Here is a 15,422-nt window from a genome sequence, read left to right as displayed (position 1 = left end):
TATAATGGTTAACAATATATACTTTGTGAAATGAAATGTTCAGACATCTTTCAGTCACTTATTTTTGTATTGTAGTATGAAAAAAACCCAGAGTTGTTACAAAGTATGTTTATGTGTAATTCCTCCTTTTTCATTCACTCTTTGCTAATATATTATTTTCACTAAGGCACAGCATTAATGTGAAAATCCAGTACTTTATTTGTGGATTTTTTTTAGGGTTGATATCATACTTGCAGATGAAAATGCTTTCAAAATTATTTATTTCAAACATTATCTTTGTGCGTTTTCTCATGCATTGCTATGTTGCAAATGCCATTACAGATACCTTGCAGTGGCTATAAAGCATTTTGAATGGCATCTTAAAAGTAATACCAAATATAAGTGATATAATTGAATAAAATTTAATATTGTGGGAGTTTAGTATTTTGTAGTGGGAATGTGATAATATTCTAATCATTCGCTCTTGTTGAAAGCAATTCTGATTGAGATAACAAATCATGTATCATTTGGTCTGTAATATTAATGACTCATCCTTGAATTTTTGTATCATTATCAATAACCACACATACTATTTATGTGGTACAGTGATGTTTCAGTTTTCACAGCTAGGTTTTTAATTTTTTATGTCGATATAGTGGCATATTTTATAGAGATGCTTCAACAACTATCTAGACATATTGTAGGCTGATAAATAGAAATTATCTTAAATTCATTTGCAATGAAATTGAATAGCTGACCCGAGGGCTTAGGTTAAGAGAGGCAAGTGAATGTATTGTACAACATCATTTTTTATTTCTTTTGGGTTTGATTTTTCTCTGTGATTTGTAATGAAATAGATTAATGGGCCCAATTCTATTACTGATTAAATGGATTTGACTGGGACCTTTAACAGAAAAGGCACAATAGCAGTCAGCTTCAGATCAAAAGCTTTAAAATAAAAATGAAGGACTGTTTCAGGGAGAAAAAGAACTAGGCAGTAATATAGAGGGAGACTTATTTAAATTCAAATGGATCATTTGATTAAATGCAAGGATCACACTGCTACATGTTGTTAATAAGCTGGCATATACAAACTAGGTACTATTAAATTATGAAAATACTTCATATGCAGACCAATTTTTTCCATTTTTCAAATATGTTTTGAATAGTTACTATGTACCAAGCATTATTAACTTTTGTTACGAATTGAATTGTGTCCTCCCCATAAAAGTTATGTTGAAGTCCAAACTTAACTTACTCATGGAGTATGGCCTTATTTGAAAATAGGGTATTTGCAGATAATGCCAAGTTAAGATGAGATCAGTAGGGTAGCCTCTGATTCAAAATGACTGTCGTCCTTATAAGAAGAGAAAAATTTGAATATGGATTCAAACAAAGGAGAAAATGGCCCATGTAAAGACAGAAAAGACCAGAAGAAAACCATGTGACAACACAGGCAGAGGTTATAGTAATGCAGTTGTGAATCCAGCAAGTCTAAGGATGGGTGGCCATCACCAGAAGTTAGGAAAGGAAGGAGTTCTCCCTTAAACATTTCAGGGAAAGCATGGCCCTACTGACCCCTTGATTTTGGAATTCTTGTTTCCAGAACTATGAGAAAATAAACTTCTGTACTTTTAAGCCATCCATTTTGTGGTACTTAGGCATAGCAGCCCTAAAAATACAGAATTATGCATTCTAATATTAAAATATAGGCTATATATTTTAATAGGCTCTGGAAAAAGCTAAAGGATGTGATCAATTTGTGAAATAAACTGTTACAATATCTCATTCAGATATAATTATATATACATACAAGCATCACTAAAGTAAGACATTTTACTAGTGACGCAAGACTCAATCACAATAAAGACATTTAAAGAACTTAAAAAAGGAAGACATATACCTCTACCCCCCAAAAAGTCTATAAAATAATTTTTCCAGTCGATGACACTGTTATAGATATGATGCCCTAATAATTTCTGGTGAAGAAGAGACTTCATTTGATTGGAAATACTTCAGGGAAGAGGCATGAGATTAGGATAGTTTGGATTTGATAGTTTGAAATACAAATTTAGAGGGAAGGACTTGAATAGGTAACCATGTGGACAGAACCACAGAAATAAAAAGCACATGAGAGTGGGATATTCAACACCCATGCTCTTGTCTATGCTAAAATTCTTCAGTAGTGGCAGTTGTGACATTGAAACCGTATATTTCTACTTCTTTCTAATGCACTCAGCCTCTGAAGCAACAGGGAGGGGTTTCTACAAACTTCATCCTCTGGACAGACAAGGTAAGAGTTAAAAGGGAAAAAAAAACAAGGAGTCAAATACTTCACCTTGAATATCTGTAAACTTATAAACTTTCACTTTCAAGAAACTCATACTTGAGAGAAAAGTGTATTTGTTTTCCTTTCCCTTCTGCAAAGATTTCATTCAAATATGAAGAGCCAGACCCTGTTAGAATTTAAGCCAAACATTGGTATTTTAGAATAGGAAACTGAGGTTTAGACTGATTATCATATGGGAAGAGAGATCACAAAGGAATGTAACTAGACATTAAAAAAAAATATGGTTCTTTGGGAAGTGCCCATCTCCAGTGTTTTAGATTAAGCCCAAAGATTGGTGGAGATAAAGTAAACCCCTAGAAATGAAGAGAAAAGACTAATCACTTGGCTTCCCACAGTATAATATAAAAAGTGCCAAGCCTTATGGGAAAACCCACTATCCAAAATGGCAGCTGGGAGATTCTTAGTCAGATGGGTATGAGGTCAACCATACAAAGTCATGAATTCCCAGGGTAGTGTGGGAAGATAACCAATGTTCCTGAGTATCCTGTCCCCACCAAAGGTTCAGAATTGACGAGAGCATCAAAGTGCTAGAAAAAGAATGAGAGTTGGGACAAAGAGGATGCACTGTTTAATTATGACAGTTAAAACCTGATATGGGGACATGCACTGGATCAGTAAAAGCAATGAAAATAGTGAGGGCCAGATGGAGGTGAACTACATTTTGATGCAGACTAGTCAGAAAGTGGCATGAGGAGATGTCCCCCTTCTAATATTGAGATGTTATAACTCCACCTTAGGATTTAGATAACTCAGAGAGAAATTAAGGAGAACCATGTCTGTGTATATTTGTGTGTGCCTGATGGTGGTATATGTGTGGGACGTAGAATTCTAAGAGTCTTGTAAAACAGAAGTAATTTTTAAGATTTTATTTATATATTCATGAAAGACACATTGAAAGGCAGAGACGTAGGCAGAGGGAGAAGCAAGCTCCAGGCAGGGAGCCTGATGTAGGACTCGATCCTGAGACCGGGGATCACGCCCTGAGCCGGGGGCAGGTGCTCAACCGCTGAACCACCCAGGTGTCCCCAGAAGTAATTTATTTACCATGAATTAGTAGAGTTGAGCATTTTTTATCTCCATAGAATTGGGATCTTAAGAACAATAAACGCAGTTACAAAGTTCTATTTTACACACCCAATTTTGTGGACTGTTTTCACTCTATAGTTGATATCTATTGAAAGAAATTGAGACATGGGAGTGCCATAAATGATAACTTACCCTATGTCCTGATGAAGAGTCACATTTATGAAATACTGTGATTATGCCATTTAATATTAATCTTTTATACTCTTAAAAGATTTTTTACTGAAGCATAGTTGATACACAATGGTGCATTAGTTTCAGGTGTAGAACATAGTGATTCAACAAGTCTATAGGTTGTGCTGATCACAAGTGAGCAGAAGTACCACAAACTGGATGGCTTAACTGTACTTTTTATCCTCATGACTTTTTCGTTCCATAACTTTAAGTCAGCGTCTCCCCTCTGGCAGCTAAGAGTTTGTTCTCTGTACTAATGGATCCGTTTCTGCTTTTTGTTTTTCAGATCCTACATGTAAGTAAAATCAATGGTTTTTGTCTTTCTCTGACTTCCATTAGCATGATACCTTCTGTATCAATTCATTTGTCATATGGCAAGATCTCATCTTTTTATGGCTAAATAGTGTTCCATTGTGTGTGTGTGTGTGTGTGTATACACCACCTTTTCTTATTCATCTATCAATGGACATATGGGTTGTTTTCAGATCTTGGCTATTGTAAATAATGTTCAATAAACATAGAGGTGCATATATCTTTTTAAGCGAGTGTTCTAATTTTCTTCTTTTTTTAATTTATGATAGTCACAGAGAGAGAGAGGCAGAGACACAGGCAGAGGGAGAAGCAGGTTCCATGCACCGGGAGCCCGACTTGGGATTGGATCCCGGGTTTCCAGGATCGCGCCCTGGGCCAAAGGCAGGTGCCAAACCAGTGCGCCACCCAGGGATCCCTGTTCTCATTTTCTTTTACAAATACCCAGTAGTGGAATTACTGAATTGTATAGTATTTCTATTTTTATTTTTCCACAGTGGCTGTGCCAATTTCCACTCTCACCAATAGTGCACAACTATTCCTTGACTCCACCATCCTTACGCACTTGTTATTTCTTGTCCTTTTGACACTAGCCATTCTGACAGGTATGAGGTGATATCTCATTGTGGTTTTGATTTTGATTTCCCTGATGATTAGTGACACTGAACATCCTCTCATGCATCTGTTGGCCATCTGTAGGTCTTCTCTGGAAAAAATGTATATTCAGATCCTCTGCCCATTTTTTAATTGGAATTTTTTCTTAGTACTGAGTTGGATAACTTCTTTCTATATTTTGGATATTAACACTTTGTTGGATATATCGTTTGTAAATATCTTTTCCCATTCAGTAGATTGCCTTTTCTGTGTGATCTGGTTTCCTTTGCTGTGCAAAACTTCTTAGAGGAGTTCCAATTGTTTATTTTTGCTTTTGTTTCCCTTGCCTCAGGAGACCTGTCCACAAATAAGTTGCTAAGGCCAATGTCTAAGACTACTACCTCTGTTTTTGTTAGGACTTTTATGGTTTCAGGACTCACATTTATGCCTTTAATCCATTTTCAACTTATTTTTGTGTTCGGTATGAGAAAGTAGTCCATTTTTCTTTTGCAGGTAGCTGTCCAGTTTTGCCAGCACTATTGAAAAGACTATCTTTTCCTCATTATATAATTCTTGCCTCCTGCATTGTAGATTGACCATATGAGTCTATTTCTGAGCCCTTTATCATGTTTCATTATGTGTCTATTTTTATACTACTACCATACTGATTTTATTACTGTGGATTTATAGTTTAAGATTTTTTATTTATTTACTCATGAGACACACACACACAGAGGCAGAGACACAGGCAGAGGGAGAAGCAGGCTCCATGCAGGGAGCCTGACATTGGACTCAATCCTGGGACCCCAGGATCCCACCCTGGGCTGAAGGCAGAGCTAAACCGCTGAGCCACCTGGGCTGCCCTATAGTTTATCTTGAAAGGCATTGTGATACCTTCAGCTTTGTTCTTCTTTCTCAAGATTGCTTTGGTCAGCCATAAGGTTTTGATGATTCTGTCAAAATCATTGAGTTTGACTTAGACATAATGAACCCGCTTAATGTGAATAGTCATGTGATTAGCTCAAACTAAATCTATTAGTACTAATTACAAAGATGGCCAAAATATAACAGTCCCTAAACTATTTCCTATCAATTCTATCTTTTGAACTATAGGCCCAGTTATGTGTCCATAGCATATTTAGAATATTTTCCAAAATAAATCAATCCTTGAGTAAAGTTTAAAATATGATAAAATACTGTAGGTGTTCCTCAGGAGAAAAATAAAAGCTACAATGCCTTATGTTTTCATTACATATAAAATAATTTAAGAGACTGATATTTTGAAAAATGGAATCAGGATAGGTTTTCTCACATTATACATATACTTATGGTAAAATATGAATAGTTTTATATTTTACAGCAAAATTATATTGATATCTATGATGTTACTTTAAACTCTTCTGTTTCTGCTTGGTACACAACTCTTATTTTACATGAAGGAAATTCTGAAATGACTTTTGTGTCTTTTTTTTTAAGAATATGAAACATTTGGTGGTAATAATACAAAACAATTTGAAAAGTACCCATAAGAGGTTATAGGTCCAGTTTGCTCTGCTCAGTACATCTAAAACATTGATTTGAATGTTCTTTTTGAAATTTTGTATCTAGTCTTCAGTCTTCATAACTTTTTGCTCAAGTTATGCATTAATGAATAATATTTACATAGTCTTAGATCAGATCTATTAGAATAATGAAGTTTGCAAACTCCTACGAAGTCATTTTTTTAAAACGTGCATTTTGCTGCTTTAGGTAAATATCTAACTTTGATTTTCAAGTATTAATACTTAAATCAGTATGTTCAAAAACTGGGAGAAGAGTAATTTACCAGAAATGTACTCATATTCAAAACTCTCTATTCCTTGTTTTTAAAATTGTCTGATCTTTATTCATCAGCTAGAGTGAGGGGCCATAGCAGGCATAGTTCAAGGCAGCAGCATGAGTCAAATTTCAAAAAGTAAGGTCAGTACTAGTGAAGTAACGTTTAATGTCAGATCTCAAAGGTGTGTATAGGACAGTCAATAATACATGAAGCAAAAGATAGGGAGTTGATTAGAAATTTCAAAAGCTCAAAGGAAAAGGGAAAACAGACCATTTTATTTTGAAGCAAGTATCCATGTCCACCAGGTGATAGAAGAAAGAAGAAATACTTAGTAAAGGAATTTTCAAAAGGCTATATATAGCCTTCGATTCTTTTTTTTTTTTTTTTTTTTTTTTTTTTTTTTAAATTTTATTTATTTATGATAATCACAGAGAGAGAGAGAGGGAGAGAGAGAGGCAGAGACACAGGCAGAGGGAGAAGCAGGCTCCATGCACCGGGAGCCCGATGTGGGATTCGATCCCGGATCTCCAGGATCGTGCCCTGGGCCAAAGGCAGGCGCCAAACCGCTGCGCCACCCAGGGATCCCTAGCCTTCGATTCTATACCAATAAGGGATGATTATTTTTAGATGTTCATATTACTATTTTCTTAAAAATTTTGATTCTGCATTTTCCTTTGCAAAGTTGTCTAGAAAGAAAGACAAAAGGGTGTAATATACAAAGTGGGAAGTATTCAGTGCATTTCACAGCAGTAAGTTATAGTCTGTTGGCCTGATTATTCTGTGCCCAGCTGTTTGAAATGGAGTCAGAAAGTTAGCTCTTGTTCACTAATCCATTTGTTTTGTTTGGGAAAAGCAAAATCTTCTAAGTTGTTCAATTATAACATTTTTAAGAATCAGATTATTGGAGACAATTAGAAAATATGCTGTGAACTCCTAAGCCCACTTCAGATTATATAAAATAAGGACACCAATGTATTTTTTATTCCACTTATTCTTTGTTCAGTAAATTCTCTGCTATTTTTAGCGACCACAGTGTGTCACAAATTATGTATTTGGGGCTATTCATAATATGTTTAACACCCAAGTATTTCATGCAAACACAGCTAGAAAATTTAATAGAATCTCTTTTAAAAATGAAAACTGGACTTTTTATTGAAAACATAACTAATTTAAAGGACTGGCTAATGCTTTATGATTATCCTATTAATAAAAGTAGATTTTTGGTTAAGATATATTCAAATGCCCATAAAATGTAATTTATATCTCTTCAAGGAATTTTCATTGCTAGTATTTGCAATAAAGTTAATTTCTTTAGCAAACAGTAAAAAAAAAAAAATGCGGTATAAGTGCATAACAACCCAGAGAGATACTTTTCATTACTTTTGTAACACACAGGAAGATGTTTTTCTCAATGCTCAAACTGCTCCTGGTATCATAGAGGTATCATAGATCCCAAATGCGACGTGTTGAAATTTATTCTTTAGTATATCTATTTATTTAATTATTTAGTTTTTATTGAACAATTATAAGCATTGGAGAAATGATAACATATTGATGCTATAAGAACAAATGACAGAAGGTCTTTGGTTCCAAAGAATTTAGAGTATAGTGGAGTGGGTCATCATGATCCTTGTGTTAATAGCTAATACCATTAAGGGCTTTACATGCATTAGCTTATTCTTTACAACAATTCAAGGTAGTGACCCTTTTAAATGTGATCTTCACTGTACAGAGGGTGAAAAGTGAGTCACAGAAACAAAGTGATTAGCTTAAAGGCACACAGCTAATCAATATCAGAGCCAATATTTGGCACCAGGTCATTTAGCTCCAGTGCCTGGGCTTTAACCCACTACATAAGAAAAAATACACAGGATGCTGTCGGAGTGTAGAGAAAATCCTCATCCATCAGATTCAAGAAAATCTTTAGTTTTGATGAAGGAATAGAATTCCCCGAACAGTGGGGACTCTCTGTGTTTATGTGGACGTGTTCGTTCATGTGGAAAAAAGGAAGGAAATAGAGCTAGGATTTTAGAGCAAGCATCAGGACCCAATAGATCTTGGATAATAATCTGAGAAATCTGAACTTTATAGGGCAGTAAGCAAGGCAACAATATAATAATTACATTTTGGAAAGTTCATCTTGGCAACCGTGAGGTAAATGAAGGGGCCAGCTGAAGTAAACCATGAAAAATTGCTAAAAAAATGCAAACATAAAAATTGACAGTGGAAGAAAAAGACAAAGAATGTCCATTTTTATTAAATGACATTTAAAATAGTAAACATTTTTGTGTGCTAGGCATTTTACTTGTCACTTTCTATGTGTAACCTCCCTAATTCCCAAGCAGTTCTATGAGAGATTTTATTAGTGATGTTTTATATTGAGGCAATCAGGGCTTAGAGAAGTTAAATCACTTGCTCAAGGTTTACAGTTAGTCTGTGGCAGATTTGGGATTCAACTCCATGGCTTACATTCTTTCTAGTCTACGATGCTGGTTGCCATCAGTCTTTATGAACAAAACTGCAGATCTCAAGCCAAAGTGGTAGTACAATGGTAAATTAGAAGTCTGAATTTATATTAACACTAGGCCTCTAATATGGCTGTGAATTTTGCATCATTTCACCAAAATGTGAAAAAAGGAAATTCAAATAATTTTATCAAAAGGATTTCTAATTGCTCCATTCACCTGCTATCTCTTACTCAAACTCTGAGTTGGCATCAGGCATCTCATCTGGTGGTATAATATCAGCGAACATCTTCCTGTCTCTAAGTCCAGAGAATGCTTTTAGTGCTCTTCTTAGCCTGCTTCTCAGTAACATCCATCTGTTTTCCAAGTTCTTGCTTTGACACATTCTCACACCATTTGAATTTCTGACAACAGTATTTGACTTTTTCTTATCCCACTGTATCTTTGTCAAGCTCATCACGGTGGGCCATTACATATTAGAATTGGTTAAGCTTAATGACAACATCTCTTGTATTCTAATCTCATACTTTCTTTCATTTATAGGATTTCAATTGGTACCTATTTAGAGATAACATGCACTTACCTAGGTCCCTTCTTTAATATACCTTCTTGGCAATCTTAAAAGCACCTCAAATATAGGAATCAGGCAAACAAAAAAAATTATATTACTCTTCCATTATACTTTTTTTCTCAGCTTTCCCGATCTTTACTGATAGCACTACCAGCCACAAAATTCTTTTTTAATAATAATTTAGTAATCATCTAGGACACAGCCTTCTTCCTCACCTTCCATATCTAAAGCAGTACCATTTCCTGTCAATTGCACTTCCTAAAAATTTCACATTTTTCATATTCATGAAACACAGTCATGTAAGTACAGCAGGGAATATTGTGATTCTCAATAGCCTGCAAACTGATCTCTTCAATCTTCTCTAACCTCTCCTTTAATCCATTCTCCATATAACATTGAAAGGTGATCTGTCAAAGTACATTTCTGGTCATGTTCCTCTTATGCTTAATACCCTTTAATGATACATAATGCTCTTAAGATAATGGTTGGAACTCTTACCATGATCTCAGAACCCTGCGCATCATGCAACCCCTACTTGCTGCTCTAACTTCATCGTGTACCAATCTTACTCTACACTTTCTCATCCAGTCTCACTGTCATCTAATCCTTTATTATTTGTATATATTTCTTTTGGTTGGAGCATCTTTTTCCTTTTAACTATAGCTTTGAAGTTCACATATCACTTCCTCAAGAAATTTTTCTCTATTCAGATCTTTTAAGAACCTTAGAAGTCTCTATCTGTTATAATTTTAGTTGTCCAGCTGGCAAATTAATATAAAATGTCAGTGGAATACATTTGTAGATCGTTTTCTTGAACATGTGATTGTTTAAAGCTAAAAAGTGTGGTGGTTTTCCACTAAGTGTGTCTACTCTTTTAGGATGGAGTTTTGTAGTTTTGCACAGTGGCAGTATCCTAGCCAGTGAGGTTTATCTGAGGCACAGTTATTCCTAAAAGTTATTCCAAATTCCTAAACTTGTACCATTTACCAACACATGTGTGGTGTGTGTGTGGAGGGAGTTTGTATAATTATATGTGCATATTTATGCTTAAATATAATGCATCACTTTGTTATATCTTATGGGTCAAATCAGTGGCAGAAAAATATGATAACTATACCCTCTTATATTTGGGGAAGGATATGTTTTTGTCCAACAGATTTGGAAAAGACCAACTTGGGCAACTGAGGAGGAAAAAGACACACACAAAAATGAAGTTGAAGTAATGAAAAGGAGAATTCCAATCCTATTCAATTTCAAATGAAACATTTTAAGTCTGTTGGACTAGATATGTAATTTGTTACAATTATATTTAGGCTTGATTTGGTGAAGGGAGGTCTTCCTAAGTAATGGTTCTTTGGTGCCCTACCTTGTGAGTTTGAATTGCCTAGCTAACTTCACAGAAATGTCCTAAACTTGCTTTCCCTCTCTATTAATTTAAATTTTATGTGGTTTTTATAAGAAAAATTGTTTTCCTTTGGCTTGCCAAAAATTCTAGAAACAATAAACTCAACCAGACATCTTCCTCAAAACTCAGACAGAAACCAAATAAACTTTGGTTTATTTTTTTTTTTTTAGGAGTGTAAAAGAAGATATAAGTATGTGTAACTTCCAGCACCATATAGAAAGATCAAAATATGTTTCATTCAAACTTCAACTCTGTTTTAATAATTTATGTTTCCTAAATAGCATGGTTAATTTTCACAGAACACTTAGTTTGCTTCCCAATTAAAATTATGATATAGGTCATACTCAGATGAGACTCATGGCTCCTATCAGATAAGTACATTTGAATTGTTATCAAATTCCAACAGTTTTAACTTTGCAAGTCTCCTGACTGCTATGCCAACAGGGTTTCCTTCAAACTATGGAGAATGTAACTTGGATTAGGAGGGAACATGCAAGTCCTGGGACACCAAGGTGAAACATATCACCAGCAAGATGTATTATCTGCTTACTTTTTGAAAATAAAATTGTATGCTAATAGAAATATAGACATGTATAAAATGAAAGTCCACATGCACTTTTAAGATTAAACATCAATTTGAAAATATTTGGTACTTGTAGGTCCTGGATTTACCTTTTTACTGTCCTCTGAGGTCTCAATGTTTTGATGGAAAAGTTTAAGAAACCACCAATAGGCAATATCCCAGGTTTCCTTAACATTTAGCACATAATTTGTTTAAATATTTTTAATAGAACAACAAAAAGTATAAATATGGCTGTGGTAATTCACACACACTTTCTGAATTCATGACTCCTTCCTGATTCAACTACAAGGCATCTCTTCTTGTGAATGCAGATTCACATTCTAATTTTTTTACATTTATTCAAATTCAACTTGCCAACTTATAGTATTAACACCCAATGCTCATTACACCATAAAAGAGCAATATGGCAAGTAAAGAACGTAGGTTGAGATCAGAGAGATCTGACTCCAAATCTTCATTCCATTACTTCACATCCTGGATAGTTACTTAACTTCTAGGCCTCTTCCTTTGTCCATTAAATGCAGACAGACTTACCATATTTTATGTTGTGATGAGAGACAAAATATGTACATTGTAAAGGAAACAGCTGTTGCTACACATGTGAGATGGGCCATCATCCTAAATATGTGTTCTCTCTCTTCTGAGTGAATTGAAATTCTATTGATAATAATTGTACCTTATTTATCTAGGTGTCCTTAAGATGTAAAACATTTATAAATTGTGTTCAACACAGTCTTTGAAATAGTCTCTGTTTATGCCATTTGCTTTGTTCCATTTTAAAGATTTGATTTGATTTGATATGATCTTCATGAAAAGAAAATCCATGCCTTAATTGTTTTTATGTAGCATTCTGCTAGGGCCATCCTGGGTATCCGATCAATATTTGTTGAATCTCCCTTTTAAACAGCCCCATGTCCAATTTTCCCATTTGGGTTAGTGAGCATTTTGTAACAAATCGGTAACCAAAATGGGGAAATTAGAGGTGGAGCTATTTGAAGAAAGATTCAACAAGTATTCATTGAATAATCCAGGATGACTAAAATAGTATGCTAGGGGCAAAAACATATAAAGACAACCAAAGGATAAATTATTCCTCATTCTCATCTTATTCAAAATCCAATCCCACTTCAAGCTGTAATTGGTTTCTCGCATCTTTTCCAGTTCCATTTGCTCTCCCCTTCCTCTAGCTGCTTACTCCCCAAGAATCACAATTTTGTAATTATTTTTATTTTACCTCCTTACTCTTTTCCCGTTACATGGTTTTGCTTTTCACTCACATATCAATCTTTAGTAGCCTTCTGGAGCAAGACTTTATCTTCAATTCTCTATTTTACTCATCACTTCTGAGTTTCTCTGGATATATATCTGCTCTACAGAGCCAACATTTCCTGTGGCTATTTTAAGATTGATGAGACTTGAACAAAAAGCCAGTCAACCCATAGAAGGCTCAAGTTCTTTGTGTTCTTCAACAAATTTGTCATAAAGAAGAAAATATGTTGAATTTTATCATAGTTCTCTCAGTTGGTTCTGAAAAAGGGTATTTGTTATCCCCAACATGTGGTGCGTTCAGTACATTTTTGAAAGAGAAGAGATAAAATGTGGAGATAAAATAACACCTGGAAATAAATGCTTTCTTTAGAACTACAGATAGTAAATTTATAAGAATGGATATGTTTGGATATTTTACATTTATGCTTTTTTTTTCTACTTTCTAGATTTAGAGTTTGTTACAAAAGAATGTTTTTTTAAGGATAAATGAACAGCTAGATTAAGAAATACATAGGGCAAGGCCTAGATAGCTCCTGAACACAAGAGTTTCTGTCCCTGTAGAATTTGGGTATGCCACCCTCCTGGCACATGAATATGTTTTGTGGTAAAATACAATGAACATAAAATTTACCATCTTAACCTTTTAAAATGCATAGTTCAGTGGTATTAAATATATTTTCATTATGCAACCATAACTACCATTCATCTTATAAAACTGAAACACTATACCATGAAGCAATAACTCTCCATTATCCTCTCCCACCAGACTCTGGCAAGTAGCATTGTGCTTTGTCTTTTAATACCTATATAAGTGGAATAAGAGAGCATTTGCCTTTTAGTGACTTATTTCACTAAGCATGGTGTCCTTAAGGTTCATTCATGTTGTAGCATATTGAAAAATTTCCTTTTAAAGCTACATAATATTCTATTATAAGTATATGCCAAGTTTTGCTTATCCATTCATCTGTCCATGGAAACTTGGGTTGCTTCCATGTTTTAGCAATTATGAATAATACTGCTGTGAACATGGCTGTGCAGTAGCTCTTTGAGATCCTTTCAATTCTTTTGACCCAGAAGTGGAATTGATAGTTTATGATAATTCTATTATTAACTGTTTTTGAGGAACTACCATAGTGTTTTCCACAGTGGCTATACTATTTTTCATTTCCATCAACAGTGCATGGTTCCCATTCTTCTACATCTTCAACATGTTTTTTTCTTTTTAATGTTAGTAGTTATCCTAATAGGTGTAAGATGGTAACTCATTGTATTTTGCTGTTTTTAAGTGTTTCTCTTGTTTTATTGAGAAATTATTGATATATATTACAAGTTGAAGGCCTATAGAATGGTTTGATTTATAGATGTTGTGAAACAGTTACCACAATAGGCTTAGTTGACATCTGTCATCTCATACAAATTTTTAAAAATGTGGTTTAGATGTGCATTTCTTGAATGATTAGTGATATTGAGCATCTTAGAAGCTTATTGTTAATTTATATAACTTCTTTATAGAGAATATGTCCAAGTCCTTTACATATTTTTGAAATGATTTTGTTGTTGAGTTTTAGGAGATCCCTACATATTATACACATTAATCTCTTACCAGATATATGAATTGCAAACATTTTCTCCTATTCTGTGAGTTGCTTTTTTACTCTTCGCAATTTTGTGGTTTTTATGCCAATTTAATTTTTTTTTCATGAAGTTCAATTTGTCTGTGTTATATTCAAGAAATCATTGACAAATCCCATATTGTAAGGCTTTCATACTTGCTTTCTTCCTAGAGTTGTATGGTTGTTGGATAGTTTCTTAAATTTATGTCCTTGATCAATTTTGAGCTAATTCTTACATGGTATTACATAGGGTCCAACTTTATTCTTTTGCTATCCAATTTTTCCCAGCACCATTTGTTGAAAAGATGGTCATTTCTCCACTGAATAGTTTGAGTACTCTTGTAAAAAATTATTTGACCATATATGTGAGAATTCATTTCTGGTCTCTCTTCTATCCCATTGCTTTATATATCTGTCTTTATGCCAATACCAGACTGTTTTGACTACTGTAGCATGGTAATAGGGTTTGAAATAAGGATGTGAGTCATCTGGTTTATTCTTCTTTATCAAGATTATTTGGCAATTTGAGTTCTCTTAAGATTTCTTGTAGAATAACCAATCCTAAAATTCGTTATCTCCAAGAAATGTCATTGGGATGGCATATGTTTTGATTTATTTATATCTTATTCTTTCAGCAATGTTTTGTAATTATCATTTTGTAAGTCTGTGACTTCAAGTTTATTTCTATTTTCTTTTTGATACTGTTTTTATAATTTCATTTTAGGACTGTTCATGTCTAAAAGTGTTACTGATTTTTGCATTTTGACTTTGTATCCTACTAGTCTTCTAAATTCATTTATTCTGATATTTAATTTGTAAATTAATACAAAGCCCTAAGGCTTTCTACATATAAGATAATATAACTTGCAGGGATAAATATACCTCTTCCTTTCCAATTTGAATGTTTTTTTTTTTTCTTGCCTAATTGCCCTAGCTAGAATTTCCAGCACTATGTTGAATAGAAGTGGTGAAAGTGGGAATTCTCACTTTATTCCTGAATTTAATGGTGAAAGGAAAGTTTTTCTTCTAAGTATGGTGTTCACTGTGAGTTTTTCAGATGATTTTTATTATGTTGAGATAGTTTCCTTCTGTTCCTATTTATTGGGTATTTTTGTCATGAAAGGTATTGGATTGTCACTTTTTTTTTTTTTTTTGCAGTAATACTTTTATTCTGCTGATATAGCATATTATAGGGTCAACTTTTGTAT

Source organism: Vulpes lagopus, chromosome 23 (genome assembly GCF_018345385.1).
Source record: "Vulpes lagopus strain Blue_001 chromosome 23, ASM1834538v1, whole genome shotgun sequence".
Lineage (NCBI taxonomy): Eukaryota > Metazoa > Chordata > Mammalia > Carnivora > Canidae > Vulpes > Vulpes lagopus.
The sequence above is the reverse complement of the archived record's forward strand: the minus strand, read 5'-3'. Positions refer to the sequence as shown.